Below are 21,126 nucleotides of genomic sequence, written 5' to 3'. Positions count from 1 at the left end.
CAGTTCACTTGACTACTTCCTCAATCACCCACTGGGCTGACTGTGGGGGAACCCCAGATTTCAGGCTCCTGGCTCCTCAGCAGTTGAGCTCCAAGAGCTTCCAGTCTCCTCAAGCTGCCTGGCTTCATTCTTCGGAACCTTTAGGAAAGTCCCAAACAAAATGTCATCTTGACTTTTTCAAAACGACATTTTGGAATTTCCATTCTGTGGGGAATTTGGAGATTTTTTTTTTAAATTTTGAAGTTTACAATGGAATACGAATTCCAGTTTCCAGCAAGCTCTGTATTACATGCAGAGCATAAAGGTGAACAGATGCACAGGTGTTTGATATATGTAGCAGGGTGGTCAACCCCGCTCCTGCCCAGAAGGGTTAAAACAGCCAGGGGAGAGGGCTGCTCAGGGAAGAGAAAAACCTAAGCTGATTGGGGAAGCAGCCTCAGCTGGGGCCATGTCCCAGTCAGGCCACTGCTGGTCCTATAAAAGTCTGTGGACCAGGAGCTCAGTCAGATTCTCTCTCTCTGACAGTAGAGAGAGATGGGCCTGGCTGCCTGGGAGCAGAGCAAAGTACCTAGAGTGGAGCAGGGCTGGGGGGAAGGCTAGAGGAGCTGGGGGAGCTCCAGCTCCTGCAGGCCTTTGATGAAAGGCCAGGAAGGGTACTGGGGTTGCAGAAGTGCATCCCAGGGTAGGCCAAGGCAGCAGGTCCAAACTCCCCTTGCCAATGATGAGTGGCCTTTACAGACTGCAGTCTGCCCCAGTGAATGGGAGCTAGATGGTGACTGGCAGTAGCCCCTGAGGTGAGGTGGGGATAGAGGGTTGGGGGTTATCTGGGGAGGGGAGACCCAGATCTGTAGGGATTACTGCGGTGGGCAGAACCCCTGGGTAAAGGACACCAGGATCCGGGAAGGACATGGGGGCCAGCAGCAAGTGGGACACCAGCCTGCAGAGTGCGCTCTGGAGCTGGAAAAAGAGCTAATTCCCAGGAAACCAGTAGGAGGTGCCATGCTGATGATTCGTCGCCTCACCACAATATACCCTTCTAAACTGAGCAATATTTTTCTGGGGATCTCTCTTTTTTCTCAATATTGAGCCCTAACAATGAAACCATCTAGCATATAAATATTGCAAGAAGGAAGACAATCAGGTCTTTAAAATCAGATACAGTACTTAAGAAAAGAAATTCAAATTCACTTTTCGGTCTACTCGAAATGATTTGCTTAGAATTTGCTGCTTCAGCAAACATTCCTGCCAGTAAACCCTTCTGCTAAAATCACCACAGAAACAAATACAAATGAGTAGGAAGTCAGTCAAAGTTAATTGGCTTAAATATTTGAGTAACCATTCAGAGGGTTTGGTTTGTTTTTTGCAGTATTTACCAAGCTCTACTGATAAAGAAGTATTGCCTATTTGCATTCATTTTTCATCCACAGAAATCTATATTGTGATCTTTTCTTTCTGTATACAATATTGGTTTGTATATGAAGAAAGTTCATTTTTATTTAATGTACTGCAAAATTTATAAGAAAAGATGTTGAATTATAAAATACCAGACAATCCTATCAGTGAAGTAAAATGGCTGAATTTTAAGAACATGGTTTTGGCTATAGTTTTATGAGAACAGCAGTTATTAATGTGGTTCAAGAAATGCATTTTAAAGGTTCACTTCTTTCACATTTTGAGTGTTAAGGGGAGGGATACAGATGCTTTAAACCAGGTATTTCCTGTTGAGATTTTGCATATTTAAACATGGTTAAAGCTTTATGAAATCTGCAATTTTGAATTAGGGTGAAGGAGCAAGTTTTGACCTGTCAATTCCAGTTATGTCAGTTACTTATCATTTGTTGGAAACAATTTTGGAATTTTTTACAGAAATTTTCCAAGGGGATATAAACATTCTGTTCATAAATGTTGGGCTCTTGGACAACAAACAAGAGTCTTTGAAACACCTGTGCTTAATTTTCTATGCTAATTCATTGAGAAACTACAATTCAATGGCCTTCAAACTATACTAATTATTTGTAATAGTATGGTCTTGCGGTTGCAAAGTGGACTGATATTAATTAATTATGGTCACACTTAAGAGCCATAATCATGCACCAGTATCCCATTGTGTTAGGTGATATAAAAACAGAAAACAAAAACAAGATTCTTCTTGCAAAGAACGTCCAATCTAGAGTGTGAAACAGTGAATGAGCGTTTAAGAATTTGTTTTATGGCTTAAAATGGATAGTGATCACCTTTCTAATATCTACTTATATTCTGTTGTTCAGCAGCACTGTAAAGAAATTTAAGTGCTATGGACGTGATTCTTAGTTACTCTGTTCCTGCGCTTGTTTGGCGTTAGGTGCATAGTTCCTGTTGTAATCTGCTCTAGTTTACACTTGCTTTCCATCATCCTGTGAAGGTAAGAATAGCTGTAGTGCAGTGCACTACATACTGCAACATACCTCCTGCACTGATGGCTGGGAGTAGAGCCTGTGTACATTCCTTATACCAGCTCTGTACCTTCCAGAGAGGCCCTCTGTGCAGGGAATAGTTTCAAGAGGCTGTCAACATGGCATAAAGGGGATTCAATGTAGCTGAAAATTAGGTCCTATGTTTCTAAAAGGTATTTTGTTAATGATAAAAATGCACACAGGAGTCAGACACAGATTAAGAGGAAAATTCTTGTGAGAGATGAAATATCTTGAGAGCTTGATTCAACTCAGGTTGGCCCAATGCTCAATATTCTCAAATACTGCCAAGAGGTCCAATAGTATCAGTATCAACCCTTCATCTTTATTCGTTACGAGATCCCTAGTCAGTAAAATCAGAGTAATCCCCCATGATATGCACGCCTAAGCCTAAAGTAAGTCTGAAAGGTCCAAGGAAGACAGAGGGCCCCAAATGATGCCAAAGTTGCTCTGTCAATATAATCTCAGGAACATTTTCCAAAGAAAGAGAGATGGAGACAGAACAATATTTAGCAAGATTGTTACCATCATAATTTCTTCAACATCATCTCATGTGCCAATTGCCTGATATCTCTTTCCATTCTGAAAATAGGCATTGATAATCTCCAGTAATATCAGACTCATACTCCATTTTCTCCAGTTATGAAGCAGATGAGTCCATTACTTCCCCAGAAAATCTACAACCTCTATGGTAAGGTTTGCCCAAACTGAACCCAAATTGTCCAGCATTTTCAAAAGTGACTAGTGATTTTTGGTGCCTCACTTGTTGGGGGCCGTACCTGAGACACCATAAAGGGACTTGAATTTCAGAAAGCAGTGAACACCTGATATCTGAAGACCCTGTAGAGTTATATTTGTGGAATATTATAGTATAGAGATGCTCCCTTATAAGGGATAATATTATGAATGTAGGGATTTAAAGATGTGCCTTGGAAGCTGGGGTTCAGAATACATGGTAGCTGTGTACTGCAGTTCACCACAGAAGCTCTCTAGTTTGTTTAATTAAAAATTTTATTCCTTTCTCATTCATTGGTTTGTTGTTTAATGATCATTACAGTCACTTGGATGTCTCTGAAATTGGGTACCCCCAAACTGAAGCACCTAAAATCAATCAAGTTTCATATTTATCCTTCCACTATATCACAGAGGCAGCTAGTCTGGTCTGAATCTACTCAATCTCTGCAAGGAAAATGGAAAATTCCTCAGAGTGACATACATTTGAGCTATTAGCAAATAGAAACAATTCAGATTCATCACTTGAAGTGGTTCCATTCTTTGGGATTTAATAGACGCTACATTTTAGTTTCCCTCATTGTGGTTGTTTGATATATATGGGAACATATTCAAAGCATAATTTCCCACCCACCCTCGTAGATCTCAAGTATCCTCTCCACAGTCTTCAACTATCACCAGTCATCTGTTTACCAGCTTGATTTGAGGATGGTATAAAAACTGAACATTTAAGAGTAACTATAGCATTAGAGAAGAGCAAGAGACATAGCTCTGCAAGACCTTTAAGAGAGTAGTCTGTTCTGTAACCTATTTGGTTACATTAATTTCTAAAGGTAAAATGGTTTTACTGCCCTGACAGGAAAAATGATAAATCTGATTTTGGCCATTGCTGGTAACTTCTTTTCAGTACCTGCTTCCTGGTTACTGGTCAGTAATTGTCCTGTTCTCAGTGCATTCTTCCTTCTTTTCAGAACATCCATTTTTTCTTAGATTGAAAGCCTCCATAGACATTTTCCCTATCTTCTATTTATTCCTCTTCCCAATTGCTACATTATTCTATCTGCTTTCTTGTCCCTTTATAATCATATTATTCATGATCTCACACTCTGCATTGTTTCAATGATCCCTTCCTTTGTATTTCATCCATCTTTGTTTCCTCAATATCCCCAGTATATATCCCAGAAATCAACTTATACAATAGAACCTCAGAGTTACAAACACCTCAGGAATGGAAGTTGTTTGTAGATCTGAACAAATTATAGTTGTTCTTTCAAGAGTTTACAACTGAATATTGACTTAATACAGCTTTGAAACTTTACTATGCAGAAGAAAAATATTGCTTAATTTAAAATGAAACAAGCACAGAAACAGTTTCCCCTACCTTGTCAAATCTTTCTTTAAATGTTCCCATTATTTTTAAGTTTACGTTTAACACAGTATTGTACTGTACAGTATATGCTTTTTTGCCTCTGCTGCCTGATTACATATTGCTGGTTCCAAATGAGGTGTGTGGTTGTCCGGTCAGTTTGTAACTATGTTTGTAACTCTGAGGTTCTACTGTACTTGCTATATATGTAGACTACCTTGGTTTTTAATAAAATGAATTTTGCACAGCTTCTCCATCAGACTGGCTGTACTCCATCTATGCCAATTATATATCCGTGGTATATTTAAGATAGTTCCTTCAGTTGTTATAAATGTCCAGACATTGCAGCCTCTGCATTTCAGGACTTCACTTCTGGAACTCCCTCAGTACTCACCAATTTGCAACTCTCTGTCTGCAGCTTATGGAATTCACTGGATCATAAATATATGTAACTCTTCTGCCAGGTGATGTCAGCAGCAACAAGAGCCAGGTTCAGTGACTATGGGTTCCTCTTAAAATTACAAAACAAAAACAGACTCAGTCTGCCACCCAGAAACCTGTGAAAACTAAATACCTCCCCTGGGTGTCTCTAATAGTCAATACTTCCCCCTTTGCAAGCACTGACTGTGTATAACAGAAATAAAACTATTAAAGGGAAAGGGAACATAGCAACAATGACTCAAAAGTAAGCAAACAATAAGAAAAACACCTGCCCTACCGAGTTAATGCAAGTAGAGGTAGTGATACAGAAGATATTGAATGCCTGACAGTGTATTTAGTTTCCAATGAGAAAATGACATCATCATGGCAGATGAAGAGCATAAAGGAACTGATTTCTTGGCCTTGTATAAGTTCTGTACTTTCAGTTATTCTTTTGTCCCATAACTCCACTCTGTTCGAGAGAGAGAGGGTTCTGGAACAGGTTCTGGTTCACTGATTCAGAGCATCAGCTTGAGCTCAATATCACTTAGAGCTGCCAAGCAGCAGTTCTAAGTTATGGCACTGATGTAGAGTCCACCAGCAGAGAATTGGTGGAGTTAAGTTCCACCTTGCCACCTCTCTACCAAAAACATGCGCCCTATACCGTGCAAGGGTAATTAGTAGAGGCGCAGAGCTGGCAGTGGCACCAATGTGCTAGGTGGGATTTCTCTTACACAAGAGAAATTCACAGTTTGCAGTTTGAAGCAGGATTACGATAGCCTCATGCAAAGTGGCAACAACCAGGCTTCTCGGTCAAGCCCTGAGAATGTGTAAAAGAGTTAGAAGATTTGTATTCATTTTAGCATGGGAGAATGTGGCAATTTTCATTTCCAAATATGTATAGAATCTGTTTCTAAGAAAAAACAAACACCACCAAAAATCTTTTGATTTTTTTAAAGTAATATTAAATACTGGAGTAGTCTGGCCTATTGCAGTGGTTCAGACATTCAACTCAGGGTCAGAGGGTCATTGATGGAGCTTGCAGAAAACAAGATTAAGTGTGCTCATGCAAAGCAAAGGACAAGATTTATTCATTGATTGATTAATTTGATTGATTACCAGTCTGACAGAAGAGGCAGTTATGGATGTGTTGTGGGTACAGTAATAGAAAATGCAGAGGGCATAACTGTGCAGGGAAGGGCACAGTTCTGCAGCAGCAGCTAGTGATGACTACTTAAATAATTGTCTATTTGCCTTATACAAAATAAAGTTGAGGACCATTAGTGTAGTGTGTACAGATGCCTGAGGACTAGGTAGAGACAGGAGAATATACTTCCATTTTTCTCCTTATCCATATACAATAAAACAAATACAGCTAATTTTACCATTAAGAATGAAGAGTTTGTATTTGGACATTTTAGAGATAAAGGGAGATTTGCAAAATTCAGATCCAGATTTGGCTACGAATTTTGGTGGTGCATGGTTTAGGTTTTAATATTCATCAGTTACTCTCACTCTTTTCCTTCAGATAGCTACCAAAGACTCCCTAGTTCATTGAAGCACTGAAGCTACAGTAACATTTTTTGCTGCATCTGTTTTATTTTATTTTGCTCTGTATTGTATCTACTTGTATATTCAGAAGAAAACTGTTATTTTCCTAGCATACTTTACAAATCCGGGGCATTACTCACCTCTGTGCAGAAACAATAAATCACAATAGCACTAATATGGTAGCATCTCTCCCCCTAAAACTGTGATCAAATATTTAGATATTGGTTGATTCAGATGTCCAACTCTTGACTTGGTTAATATCTTACCCATTGGTTTAATGATAGATTTGTTTTTAATGGCCTATTTTACTCAGTCATATGGCACTATACTGGATGTCAATTCAGCTACAATATTAATGGCATTAAAATGAGGGATGAGCTCACCCCTGAAGTCTTTGCCTTATTTTTATTGCACACCTTCCGTGTCTGCATCTCCCAATGCATTGTGATGTCATTACATCAGAAGCAGGATGGAAGCATGGCAACATGTAGTAAGAATACACAATACAAAACACCTTAGCCAAGTGTTGGCAGCTGTGTTATGGAGGAGGGGGCACCCTCACAATCTCTACTGATTGCTGTATGCACCTGTAACAAAATGAGTTCCTCTTCTTTTTCTAAAAAAGCCACTTAGTGTGCCTTTCTGTTCTCTTCTACTAGCCGGACCTTATACAGGTTTATCAGCCATTATTGTTGGAGCTAAAAGACAAGGTCGGACAAGAACAGCTGCAGCAAGACATGATGGATCCCACTTTTCTTAACCCCATGGGCTAACATCTTTAATCCATTTCTACACAGAGAGCAAAGAAGAGAAGAGGGAGGTGATCTTCTCCTTGAATGCATCCATTACTGATCAATGCTGTTACTAGGTGCTTGCTACAGTGGAAATCAATGATAGAAAGTACAATGTCATTTCTGTTAAACTGAAGGTTGGCCATAAGGGGAGTGAAAGTCATGTGACATGCATGCTAGTAATTCAAGACTTTCACTCCAGGATAAGCAGGTGTCATTATGCTATCTGTACTGTACTATGATATTTCAGTTCAGAAAATCACCTAAGGTATTCAGCAGCCACTTTTCATTCTGTCCCAGGGGATAAACTGGGTGCATTCACTAGCTGAACAAATCACAATCTGAACCACAAAACACCAGTTACCAGACTGTGCTTTATGTTAATGTGATGTCTACGTTTCTGTAGTGTTTGTGTGTTGCATTTCACCAGTTCTCAACCTCATATAGAAGCATCACAGCTAGCTACAATAAAAGCCAAACCAACAATGGAAGTGGAATATGCAACTATGAAATAAGATTCTGTCTATTGTTAGAGCAACAGAGGGGTAGCCACAGATATATAGAAGATCAAGGGGTTAAATCCTAGCTTCACTAAAATCAATGGCAAAACTTCCATTGACTTTAATGGGGGCAGAATATCACCCAAGCTGTTTTACTGAATAACACAGAGCAACATACATTTATCCTAAAAGCATTTTGTATGACACTATAGAATATGAAGCTGTCATAATTACTCACACTTAATAGCGTGAGAGGAGCCTTTTAAATCAATGGAACTAATCACATGAGTACGTGCTACTCAACATAAATGTTGGTGGAATTGGGCCCATAGTGTTTGACTAGTACAGAACAGCAAAATAATAATGAGAAATATGGTACATGACTTACTGTCAATGGAAAACAGTACACAGCACATGAGGTTTTTCTAGCTGAAACACTGGAAAGTAATAGCCCATATGGTATTGCTAGGACTAGGGGAATGTTGCGAACAATCTACCACAAAGCATTTTAAAGTAAATCTGCTTTGACTGGGCCCTTGTGTACTTTACACTAATAAGCAAATGAGCTTAGTGATAGAATATTCAGTGAACAAAAACAAATTTAAGCACACATTGAAGAATATTGGTGGAAAGTGAATTTTGAATCTTAAGCTTGATTGTAAGTGTCATCCCTTTGGGGAACCAAAGTATTTCCTATGACCTGTGTGTCCAATAAATAAAAACAATGCTATCTTTCAATACTGAATAATCATAAAAAACTGCTTACAGCTGAGGTGCAGGGCAAGAATAATTTGCAGAAGTTATTCAACAAATAAATTCAAATAAGGAATATATCTGAGTACATAATCTGTTTCTTCACAATTGGCAAACAGAAAGAGGCAAAATCTGTCAGATAAATGACACATTGTGAATTATTCACTCAAATGTTGCAATACATTGCAGTGTTTCTCAACTGTTTTTGATACCAGGAACTTACTTGCTGCCTTCCTAAACTGTGACAGGGAGATCTCAGGGACCAGTGCTGGTCCATGGACTAGTTGTTGAGAAGCACTGTATTATACTCAGTAATCAAATACTGTGCAACACACTTCACTACAGGGAGTGAGGAGTGCAAAAGAAAACTGGGTTCTCAGCATACCATCAACCTGAGGTTCCAGGGTTCAGAAAAAAAGCTGGATCTTACCGTTTTAACCCTTCTAATCATTTATCTCTACAATTTGGATTGTGTTGTATAAATCACAGGCAATAATCAATATAAGATTTTCCCCTCCTTATGTTTGATCCCTTTCTGTCCTGTTTGTGAACTGTACTTTGTGGGTCATATGATTTCTGTTGAATGTGTTTCTACATAGTGGAGGAAAACTAAACCTTTCCTCTTAAGCAAGAAGTCCCTATACTCTGTTCTTCAAGACCAAAGCAGGTCTCAGCAATTTTTGGACTAACATTTTGGTGCAAATATTAGCACACCATAGTGAGATACCACACCATGAGTTAATTATTCCTTGTGTCTGCTTACTATATGACTAGGAATGGTTAAAAATCAGTATCATCATCCAGTCAACAAAACCAAAAGTGCTTCAACCGGTCATTGAGAAGAAAAGAAGGGAGAAGCCACAGAGATGTGGAAGGAAGGAACACCTTATTGCACAATAAACAGAGCTGTATAAGTGTATTCAGAAACAACAATAGTTAAAAGAAATGGACCCTTGTAAGGAGTCATGAACATTGCATTTGTCCCAGAGAGATAGAGGCATTACTAGGAGTACACATGGTCTATCTCTAATTGCTGAAAGAAGTACTGCATGACAAATAAAATCATAAATAAAGTAGGTAATAAGAAGGGGAGGTATGCGGCAAGTGCCACCGATTAACATTAAAAAGAATAGGAACTCAGCCTTTTGCAAACATAGCATCAACAGCATTCTTCATGGCATGAGTAAGGAAATCACTGTACAGAACTATATACCATACTGCAGACTGTTACGGCAAATGTTAATAACTAAGCAAATGAAAGAGACAGTTCAGCCGCTGTGACTTATGGCATGAAAAGATAGCATGTGATTACTATGATAAGAGAGCTACAGCTTCCTTGGAATAGCAACAGAGCTGCTCCATACAGCTGTCCAACAGAAATTACATGAGAAATGATATGAAGAAAAGATGCAAGATGCTAAGGGAGGCTGAAGCCCAAATGCATACTGCAATGTTTATTTAGGAGGTGAGCATGTCCATCAGATAATCCGTTGTCAAACTCAAAATGCAGTTCACCATGCCACCACACACCCACACATGCTGGACAAAGCTGGTAAAGAAACTTCTACGCAACACCTGGCACGCTGTAAAGATATTGCAATACATTTAATTTCCATAGCTTTTCCCATATGGCACTGTCATGAAAGTGCAAGAAAATACACAGAATGTTGACTGTTAAATTAGCAATTAACAGAAGTTTGCACTGTGGGGGTTGATACCAATTTCTGAGTGCCATTATCTTTGTACAATTGAAACTGTGCTGATGGTAGCTGCCACAAGTATACAATAGACTAAATTCTGTAAATGCTGGTGTGTTTCCAATTCCTACTGAAGTCAGCAGAGACGAAGAACTATCAGCACCTCACAGGAATGCTCAGTACCTTGAGGCATCTAGCTCATAAGGAATCAGTTTGTGAGCTACTTGGATTTTCAAAAGATGTAGATTGCAATGCAGAATGACACCAACCTCAATTCATGTTTTCTATGGATGAATACACATTACAGAGAAAAGATTATAATGAATATATTATGATGGTGAGTTTGAGATCCATCTGAAATGAGTAAATTCTGAAAAAGAAAATCCTTGTGCTCTGACAGAATGAAAGTGACCTAAAAATTAAACGTTCATTCATACATACCCCACTGCCTTGGTGCACCCCACCCCAGGAAGTGGCCCTTTAAGAAGAGAAAGGCAGTGCATTTGGACTTCCAGGGTTGCCTAGAAAGGCCTCCCGGATCATCCATTGATGAAACCAGTGAGATTTGTTCCTCCAGCAGCTAGAAGTACTGGGAGCAGGCAGAAGCCAATCAGTACACAGCAGGCCAAATAAAAAGGCTGGCTTCCCCTATCAGATGGCAGTTCCTGCATGAATCCAGTGTAGGGAAGGTGGATCTGACTTGACCATAACCCAAGAAACCAGGCTTGTTCAGGGCCTATTGTTGACCACACTTTGTGTTTAAGTCACAGAGACATTTTTTAGTTACTCTGTGTGAATGGGAGGCCAGGGAGGGCCAACTTGAGTTTAGATATCAGTAGACTATTGAAAACTAGGCGAGCTTACTTCATAAGACACCCCTTGAGTCACGCAAGTCAGTGATAGCAGTCAGTGCCTCTCTTTCAATGCTGAGCACTGTTATGTCTCAATTAAGTTAATGTGTGAGCGAGCATCTTACAGGAGGACACTCAGAACTTTATAGGATCAACAAAATGAATAAAGAATGAATAGAAGGAGAAAAGTGAAAGTTAAAAAAAATGTGATATCAAGCAGCATGAGAGCTACAGCGTTCCAAGGCCTGAGAATAGCGAACATCAGAACATATGTCCCATGGTCCAAGATATTTTTCAGACGAACAGTTAATGGGCTTCCATCCCCTCAAGGGCAGAAGAGGAAATGCAGAGAGTATCTCATGCAGAATAGAAAAGATTTGTCAGCATTCTGTTTGAATAATTTTAGATAGGCAAGTCCAACAATCACCGCATCCCATCACATTAACTATCTTTTGAAGAAGATGAAGTCACAGGTCACATAGCACACAAAGATGATGAGGGCAGTGATTGAAGATGTTGTGAGAAGTACAAATTGTCTGAAGACAACAAGCATCCTTACTGATAGCAGAGAACTCTTTACCCAGCTGTTGAATGAATGATAAAGGTTTCCTATGCACAAAGCATCCAAGCTTAATTCATTGTTGGTCACCAAGATGCTGCTCTTTAGGCTTCCTTTTCAATGTAAAGCATAATGAACCTGCCACCATCTTGCCTACCCCTGCTCTGAAGCAACTAATAAGCAACTTGTCTTGCTTTGTCCTCCCCTTCTGTCTTCCTTGGCACGCACAAATACATTTTATCCACTTTGTCAGTGTTCTTAACCACTCACTTAGCAGCTTCTCACATAAATATCTCCATGCTCCCACAGAGCCCTATGTGTGGCACAACCTTCCTGAGCCCATCAAGGCCCTTGTCCCCTCCACCTTTAAATCCTTCAGTAGGTCTTACATCTGTCACATTTCCAACAGTCTGTTATGGGAGTGCTCTATGCAAGAGATATGTCTAGAAATATATGGACAGCTAGTTAATACAGCACCATCTACTGGCAGATAAGAATAAGTAATATTGTCAGCAAGGTAGTAGCTGCAATAAAGTTGTTGCTACTTACTGCAATGTTATGAGGTGCTCACCCCACACTTGCCCTGAAGGGCTTAATGTAGATTGAGAAGGGGATAATTAACCCAACAGGCCACAGTTGAGAGGAATCAGGTGGCTAGGTAATCCCTTGACTGAGTGAAGGTGCCCAGCTGAGGAAGAGTGAGCTGGGCTGGGCTTATGAAGGCAAGAAATTGCCAGCAGAAAAGGGCTGCTGAGCAATAGGATACAGTCTCTCCCTGGGAGAAGGTACAAGTAGGGTTGCCAACAGTTGCCAAAAAGGGATATCCCTTATTTAAATAGAAAATTGCCTGTCCCGTACTAAATCAATTGGGAAGTCTTTTATCCTGTATTTCAACAGTAAAAGGTCAAGTACTCCCAGGCACGTCTTTTGGAAAGCAGATGGGGCAATGCTCAAGCATCATTTAAAATAATGGCTAACTGTTAATTGCTAATTTTATTCTTCTAGTGAAGAATATACTTAGTGGGTTAGACTATTTAAGTGGAGACATGTCTATATCCTACAGCTGGCTGAATAATGAGAAGTAGCAGGGGATAGCCATGTTAGTCTGTATCCACAAAAACAACTAGGAGTCCAGTGGAATCTTAAAGACTAACAGATTTATTTGGTCATAAGCTTTCGTGGGTAAAAAAACATGGGCAGTTTTGACCCCCCCCTCAAAAAAGTACAAATTTCCTGAAAACATATTTTGTTTGTTATCAAAAGTTAAAACCAAAAACTAAAACAACTTTGCTTTAACCTTTTTGGGCTCTGACTTAAAAACAAAGTAATAATTTTCAGTTTTTAGAAATAAAAATAGTTACAGAAAAGTTTTATCAAATAGTTTTTTTCTATCAATATGAAAATTGGTTATGAAAACTGTAGTTTGGCCAAAGAGCCATATTTCATTGATAAACAAAATGTTTTGACAAAAGAAATTAAACGATTTACACCAGCTGAGGTGTAACAATTTACAGCTTCTGGCCTTACATTTCTATTTTTTAGCAACTAATTTTTTTATGGTGGCTCATTCATGGTATGTTTAAGGAAACAAGTTTTTAAGCAGATCTAGGGTCTAAAATGAATGGGCAGGAATTGGAAACCTAATTAGGCATGTCATTTATAAGAGTTTGGACTTAAATCCTGAAGAGCTGTGTTATCAACCATGATCCTGTCTGGTGAAGTTCAAAACAACATATAGGAGTTGTTCTCAGTACTATTTTTAAGCTTTAAACAAGAGTTGTTTACTTTTTTCACTTAAAAAATAATAAATCATAAATATTAACTGTCAATCCCCTAAAGATATACAGTTCCAACAAAGTAACATCCACATGGACTAATGGAGATACTTTGTGTCTTACCATGTTCCTTTTATTCAAATGATGGTGCCACAGTGCAAAGAAGTAGCTCATGAGGTTACATTATGGGCTAGATTCATTGCCAGTATAACTTGTTTAACAGAGTGGTGGCTGCAGATAATTTGGCCCAATGATTCAGAACTCAATGGGATTAACAAAAAAGTTTGCTTTTTCAACTTCTTACTTCTTTGTCTTCATTAAATATTAACAAAAATCTTCTTTTCAAACCACTAAAGTAGTTTAAAAATAAAGAAAAAAGGAAAGCAGTTTCTTTTCTAGTTGCTATTGGGTCAAATTAATCTCTGAAGGAACTCTAATGACTTCTTTGAAGCTCCATTTAGTCTTAAAGATTTATTCTTCAAATTCACTTATTTAGGAAATGAGTAGCTCTAATATATTGTATTTATATAAAAATAAGTTACGTGTAAAAAATTTGTCAGCCACTGCATAAATTTACAGTTTTAAATATTAAAACTTGTTTTCCAGCATCTGAGTGGCTCTAAATATTAAATAAGTTGGAGATGCTCAGTGCCTGAAAAAGCAATTTGGAAGTACTTTTTTTTAAAAAAGTACTTCTTTTCCATCTGCCTAACTTCACAACAGGATAAATATCAAACTTATTTTTTTCCAGACATCAGACAACTGGACAGTGAGCTGAACTCAAGCAATATCATTGAGATGCTCCATATCTCAAGCAAACATCTTGTAGAACCAGTACTACCAAAAATTAAAGATGAAGACAGGCCAAGTTGACCAACAAATTTATACCTTAAGGGAAGTAATTCTTCACAACACCTAGAAAACACTTAATCTGGGGGATCCAAAGAAACCAGTGTTCTGATTAAATAAACAGCAAACCAAACTATGGTATATTTATAGATAGCCAGAAACAAATATAACTACTTCTTATAGAGTAATACTCAAAATGTTGTACAATCCTGGCAATTTGGGCCAGATTCTCATAGACTCATAGACTCTAGGACTGGAAGGGACCTCGAGAGGTCATCGAGTCCAGTCCCCTGCCCTCATGGCAGGACCAAATACTGTCTAGACCATCCCCGATAGACATTTATCTAACCTACTCTTAAATATCTCCAGAGATGGAGATTCCACAACTTCCCTAGGCAATCTATTCCAGTGTTTAACTACCCTGACAGTTAGGAACTTTTTCCTAATGTCCAACCTAAATCTCCCTTGCTGCAGTTTAAGCCCATTGCTTCTTGTTCTATCATTGGAGGCTAAGGTGAACAAGTTTTCTCCCTCCTCCTGATGACACCCTTTTAGATACCTGAAAACTGCTATCAGGTCCCCTCTCAGTCTTCTCTTTTCCAAACTAAACAAACCCAATTCCTTCAGCCTTCCTTCATAGGTCATGTTCTCAAGACCTTTAATCATTCTTGTTGCTCTTCTCTGGACCCTCTCCAATTTCTCCACATCTTTCTTGAAATGCGGTGCCCAGAACTGGACACAATACTCCAGTTGAGGCCTAACCAGCGCAGAGTAAAGCGGAAGAATGACTTCTCGTGTCTTGTTTACAACACACCTGTTAATGCATCCCAGAATCACTTTTGCTTTTTTTGCAACAGTATCACACTGTTGACTCATATTAAGCTTGTGGTCCACTATGACCCCTAGATCTCTTTCTGCCATACTCCTTCCTAGACAGTCTCTTCCCATTCTGTATTTGTGAAACTGATTGTTCCTTCCTAAGTGGAGCACTTTACACTTATCTTTATTGAACTTCATTCTGTTTATCTCAGACCATTTCTCCAACTTGTCCAGATCAGTTTGAATTTTGACCCTGTCCTCCAAAGCAGTTGCAATCCCTCCCAGTTTGGTATCGTCCGCAAACTTAATAAGCGTGCTTTCTATGCCAACATCTAAATCGTTGATGAAGATATTGAACAGAACCGGTCCCAAAACAGACCCCTGCGGAACCCCACTTGTTATACCTTTCCAGCAGGATTGGGAGCTGTTAACAACTACTCTCTGAGTACGGTTATCCAGCCAGTTATGCACCCACCTTATAGTAGCCCCATCTAAATTGTACTTTCCTAGCTTATCTATAAGAATATCATGCGAAACCGTATCAAATGCCTTACTAAAGTCTAGGTATATCACATCCACCGCTTCTCCCTTATCCACAAGGCTCGTTATCCTATCAAAGAACGCTATCAGATTAGTTTGACACGATTTGTTCTTTACAAATCCATGCTGGCTATTCCCTATCACCTTACCACCTTCCAAGTGTTTGCAGATGATTTCTTTGATTACCTGCTCCATTATCTTCCCTGGCACAGAAGTTAAACTAACTGGTCTGTAGTTTCCTGGGTTGTTTTTATTTCCCTTTTTATAGATGGGCACTATATTTGCCCCCTTCCAGTCTTCTGGAATCTCCCCTGTCTCCCATGATTTCCCAAAGATAATAGCTAGAGGCTCAGATACCTCTTCCATTAACTCCTTGAGTATTCTAGGATGCATTTCATCAGGCCCTGGTGACTTGCAGGCATCTAACTTTTCTAAGTGATTTTTTACTTGCTCTTTACTTATTTTCTCTTCTAAACCTACCCTCTTCCCGTAAGCATTCACTATACTAGACATTCCTTCAGACTTATCAGTGAAGACCGAAACAAAGAAGTCATTAAGCATCTCTGCCATTTCCAAGTCTCCCGTTACTGTTTCCCCGTCTTCATTGAGCAGTGGGCCTACCCTGTCCTTAGTCTTCCTCTTACTTCTAATGTATTGATAAAAAGTCTTCTTGTTTCCCTTTATTCCCATAGCTAGTTTGAGTTCATTTTGTGCCTTTGCTTGTCTAATCTTGCCTCTGCATTCCTGTGTTATTTGCCTATATTCATCCTTCGTGATCTGACCTAGTTTCCATTTTTTATATGACGCCTTTTTATTTTGTAGGTCACGCAAGATCTCAAGGGTAAGCCAAGGTGGTCTTTTGCCACATTTTCTATCTTTCCTAACCATCGGAATAACTTGCTTTTGGGCCCTTAATAGCGTCCCTTTGAAAAACTGCCAACTTTCCTCAGCTGTTTTTCCCCTCAGTGTTAATTCCCATGGGACCTTGCCTATCAGCTCTCTGAGCTTACCAAAATCCGCCTTCCTGAAATCCATTGTCTCTATTCTGCTGTACTCCCTTCTACCTTTCCTTAGAATTGCAAATTCTATGATTTCATGACCACTTTCACCCAAGCTTCCTTCTACTTTTAAATTCTCAACAAGTTCCTCCCTATTGGTTAAAATCAAGTCTAAAACAGCTTCCCCCCTAGTAGCTTTTTCAACTTTCTGAAATAAAAAGTTGTCTGCATGCAGTCCAGGAACTTATTGGATAGTCTGTGCCCCGCGGTGTTATTTTCCCAACATATATCTGGATAGTTGAAGTCCCCCATCACCACCAAATCTTGGGCTTTGGATGATTTTGTTAATTGTTTGAAAAAAGCCTCATCCACCTCTTCCGCCTGATTAGGTGGCCTGTAGTAGACTCCCAGCACGACATCACCTGTGTTTTTTACCCCTTTTAGCCTAACCCAGAGACTCTCCACCCTTCCGTCTCCTATGTCCATCTCCACCTCAGTCCAAGTGTGTACATTTTTAATATATAAGGCAACACCTCCTCCCTTTTTCCCCTGTCTATCCTTCCTGAGCAAACTATACCCATCCACACCAACATTCCAGTCATGTGTATTATCCCACCAAGTTTCAGTAATGCCAATAATGTCATAGTTGTATTTATTTATTAGCAATTCCAGTTCTTCCTGCTTATTACCCATACTTCTTGCATTTGTATAAAGGCATCTAAGATACTGGTTTGATCTTGCCTCCCAGCTTCGCCCTGACCCTCCTTCCTCTCTGCCATTATAGCCTGTGCTCCCTCCTGTTTCCAACCCATCTCCCAGGTCTTGTTCCCCACTTACCTGTGGGCTTTGCTCACCTGTCCCCGTCGAACCTAGTTTAAAGCCCTCCTTACTAGGTTAGCCAGTCTGTGCGCAAATAAGGCCTTTCCCCTCTTCGAAAGGTGAACGCCATCTGTTCCTAGCAGTCCTTCCTCAAATAGCATCCCGTGGTCGAGGAAGCCAAAGCCCTCCTGGCGACACCATCTTCGCAGCCAGGCATTCACCTCCACGATGCATCTGTTTCTGCCCGGACCCCTACCTTCGACAGGAAGAATTGAAGAGAATACCACCTGCGCTCCAAACTCCTTAACCCGTACTCCCAGAGCCCTGTAGTCACTCTTGATCTGCTCAGCGTCACACCTCGCAGTATCATTTGTGCCCACATGGATGAGTAGCATGGGATAGTAGTCAGAAGGCCGGATAATCCTCGACAAAGCCTCTGTAACATCTCGGATACGGGCCCCTGGCAGGCAGCATACCTCCCGGGATGAACGGTCAGGGCGACAGATGGGTGTCTCCGTCCCCCTCAGCAGAGAGTCTCCAACCACCACTACCCTACGTTTCTTATCAGTGGTGGCAGCAGACCTCCCAGCCTTAGGGGTACGAGGCTTCACCTCCTTAACTGTTGGGGATGATTCCTTCTCTCCTGTATCAAGAAGAGCATAATGGTTATCTTCTACCACAACAGGGGGGTTCGCAGCAGCAGTGGAGCACAGCCTGCTGCTAGAAGTAACCAGCTGGCTGTGTCCACCCTGAGCCTCCTCCTCCACTGGTGTGTCAGATACACCCTGAGGCATCTCCTCCTCCACTGGAGTGTCGGTAGTCCTGTCAACTGGGACAGCACCGTCAGCTGTCTCCACATGGATACTGTCCAGGAATTGCTCATGGACATGGATGTTCCTCAGCCTGGCCACCTCCTCCTGTAGCTCTCCCACCTGCTGCCTGAGAGATTCCACCAGCAGGCACCTTTCACATTGGATGCCACCCCCAGCCTGGATATCAGTAAGTGGAAATTGCAAATTACAGTCTTTGCAAGCCCACACCAGAATCTGGGTAAAAGCATCCATGCTTTGGTGTTCTGTCTGGCTACAGGCGCAGGTGGAGGAGACAGAAGCAGTGCTGGCACCGGTGTTGCGGGTCCTCCTCACCATTGTAAGCCTCCCTCCGTCGAACTCGCGCAAATTCCCGTCTACAGCTCCCTCTCCGCTCCTCTCTGCTGTAAACAGAAAGGTTTTTGATGTGGCTCAGGTTATGGGTTCAGGGGACCAATGGGTCACAGATGAGACCGACAAGGGACCCCCCCTCCCTTCCTACTCCCCTTCCAAACTCCCTTGCAAAACTCCCTGTTAGCTGCTCCTGTTTGCTAACACAAATTGGCAGATTTGCCCAGCTCAGGAGGCAAACATTGTTTGGATAAATAGTTAGCAGAGAATTCTGCCAGTGTAAATAAACATGGCAGAGTTTTTATGTTCACCAGGCGCACCTTTCAAACCTTGTGTAGAGGGTATGTCAGGGGAAGTGGGAGATATGTCAGTGGCAGGCATACACACAAATCTTACAAAAACCTGCAGAAGAAGGTCAGAAGGCCATTTACTCTATAGCTTCATCTCACAGAGTTTCTAAGTATCCCTAAAGATGGGGGCCTTGTTAGACAATGTCCCAGTTAGATATAATGCAGTGTCCTTCAGAAAAGACAAGAGGCAAGACTCAGATGTAATGAATATATAGATTTGACTGAGTCTATTGAACACAGAGAATACCCTGTACAGAATTTCATGATGGATCTCTAGGTCTCAAAGCAAGCACCTGTTTCAAAGCTTTCGATAATGGGCAATTTAGACATAACTATTCCACTTCTGGTCACCACACAGGATCTCTCAAAAACCTGGCCTAAGCAAAGCCATCACAGAAGAGACTGCTGACTAAACTACAGGTGTTGTGACAAAGTTCCTCCTCTACCTTGGTGGGTCCTGCACTTATTGGCAGATTTGCTCACCTCAGTGATCTTCCCCACAGTCTGAATCAACTTCTCCTGTGTCTGATCAGGAGTTGGGAGGAACCCAGGCCCACCCTTTACTCTGGGTTCCAGCCCAGGGCACTGTGGACTGCAGCTGTCTATAGTGCCTCCTGTAACAGCTGCATGACAGCTACAACTCCCTGGGTTACTTTCCCATGGCCTATTCCAAACACCTTCTTTATCCTCACCACAGGACCTTCCTCCTGGTGTCTGATAACACTTGTACTCCTTAGTTCTCCACCAGCACACCCTCACTCTCAGCTCCTTGTGCCTCTTGCTCCCAGCTCCTCACACACACTTCCTCTCCTCTGGCTCCCCCCGCCCTGACTGGAGTGAGCTCCTTTTTAAACCCAGGTGCCTTGATTAGCCTGCCTTGATTTGCTGCTGATATTTTAAAATGTCTGTTAGTCTATAAGGTGCCACAGGATTCTTTGCTGCTTTAATCAGCCTGTCTGACTTAATTGGATCTAGCAGATTCCTGATTACTCTACTGCAGCCCCTGCTCTGGTCCCTCAGGGAGCAGAAGCCTGCTTCTCCTGGGGCCAGTACTGGCTCTCCCTTCGACCGCTCTGCTGTAGAGGAAGGAGGGAGGTACTCTCCTTCCTCTGGGAGGGGGGGTACTCTGTGGTTTTCCTGCAGGAGACCCATATGGATCCAGCCGCTGAAGCTAGCTGGCGGCTGGAGTCGGGGGACGGGACCTACTTTAGCCACTTCTCGGTCTGCGCGTCTGGAGTGCCGACCCTGTTCTCCCCCGACCTATAGCCTGAGATGCTGGGGGACGCTGAGGCTGTGCCGGGTCGCCTGCTGCATCTCCGGGTCCGCATGGAGGGGCTTGTGGTTAATCTCGTCAATGTTTATGCCCTGACATCGGGCCCGGAGAGGCTGCATTTTTATCAGCAGGTGTCCGCCTTCCTCAGCTCCCCGGATTCTCGTGAGTGCCTGGTCCTGGGAGGGGACTTTAACACCACCCTCGAGGAACAGGACCGCTTGGGGACCGAGCAGTGCCAGGCTGCCGCGGACGTCCTCCGGGAGATCATCGAACGCCACTCCCTGGTGGAGGTCTGGCGCGACCACCACCAGGACGATGTCTCTATGTTCACCTTCGTCCGGGCAGAGGCCCATCGGTTGCACCACTCCCAGCTGGACCGTATTTACTTGTTGCGTTTCCATCTTTCACAGGCCCACTCCTCCAGCGTTCGGCCGGCCCCCTTTTCGGATCACCACCTTGCCACCGTGAAGGCCTCTCTCTGCACGGAGAGGCCGGGGCTGGCCTATTGGCACATTAATAATAGTTTGGTGGAGGATGCGGGCTTCGTGGCATCCTTCCGGTAGTTCTGGCTGGCCCGGCGAGGGCAGAGGTGTGCCTTTTCCTCGGCGTGGCGGTGGTGGGATCTGGGGAAGGTGCGCGCCCAGCTCTTCTGCCGTGACTACACCTGGGGCGCCAGCCGACGGAGGGATGCGGCGATAGGGCAGTTGGAGCGGGAGGTCTTGGAGCTGGAGAGGCATCTGGCCGCCAGCCCCGAGGATCCATCCCTCTGCAGAGCGTGCCGGGAGAAGTGGGAGAAGCTCTGGGCCCTCGAAGACCATCGGGCCCGGGGTGCTTTTGTTCGATCCCGCATCCACTTCCTTCGGGAGATGGATA

The 21,126-nt window shown here is 42.0% G+C and overlaps 1 long non-coding RNA gene across 1 annotated transcript; it reads left to right on the top strand.

Moving 5' to 3' along the window:
- Positions 1–3,370: 3,370 nt before the first annotated feature.
- LOC115647522 lies at positions 3,371–20,263 on the top strand. The gene is made up of 3 exons (XR_003999343.1): positions 3,371–3,506; positions 16,500–16,507; positions 20,253–20,263. It is a non-coding gene; the product is annotated as an uncharacterized LOC115647522 (long non-coding RNA).
- The last annotated feature ends 863 nt before the right edge of the window (positions 20,264–21,126 follow it).

This window comes from Gopherus evgoodei, chromosome 1, assembly GCF_007399415.2.
Source record: "Gopherus evgoodei ecotype Sinaloan lineage chromosome 1, rGopEvg1_v1.p, whole genome shotgun sequence".
NCBI classification, from domain to species: domain Eukaryota; kingdom Metazoa; phylum Chordata; order Testudines; family Testudinidae; genus Gopherus; species Gopherus evgoodei.
The sequence above is the reverse complement of the archived record's forward strand: the minus strand, read 5'-3'. Positions and strand labels throughout refer to the sequence as shown.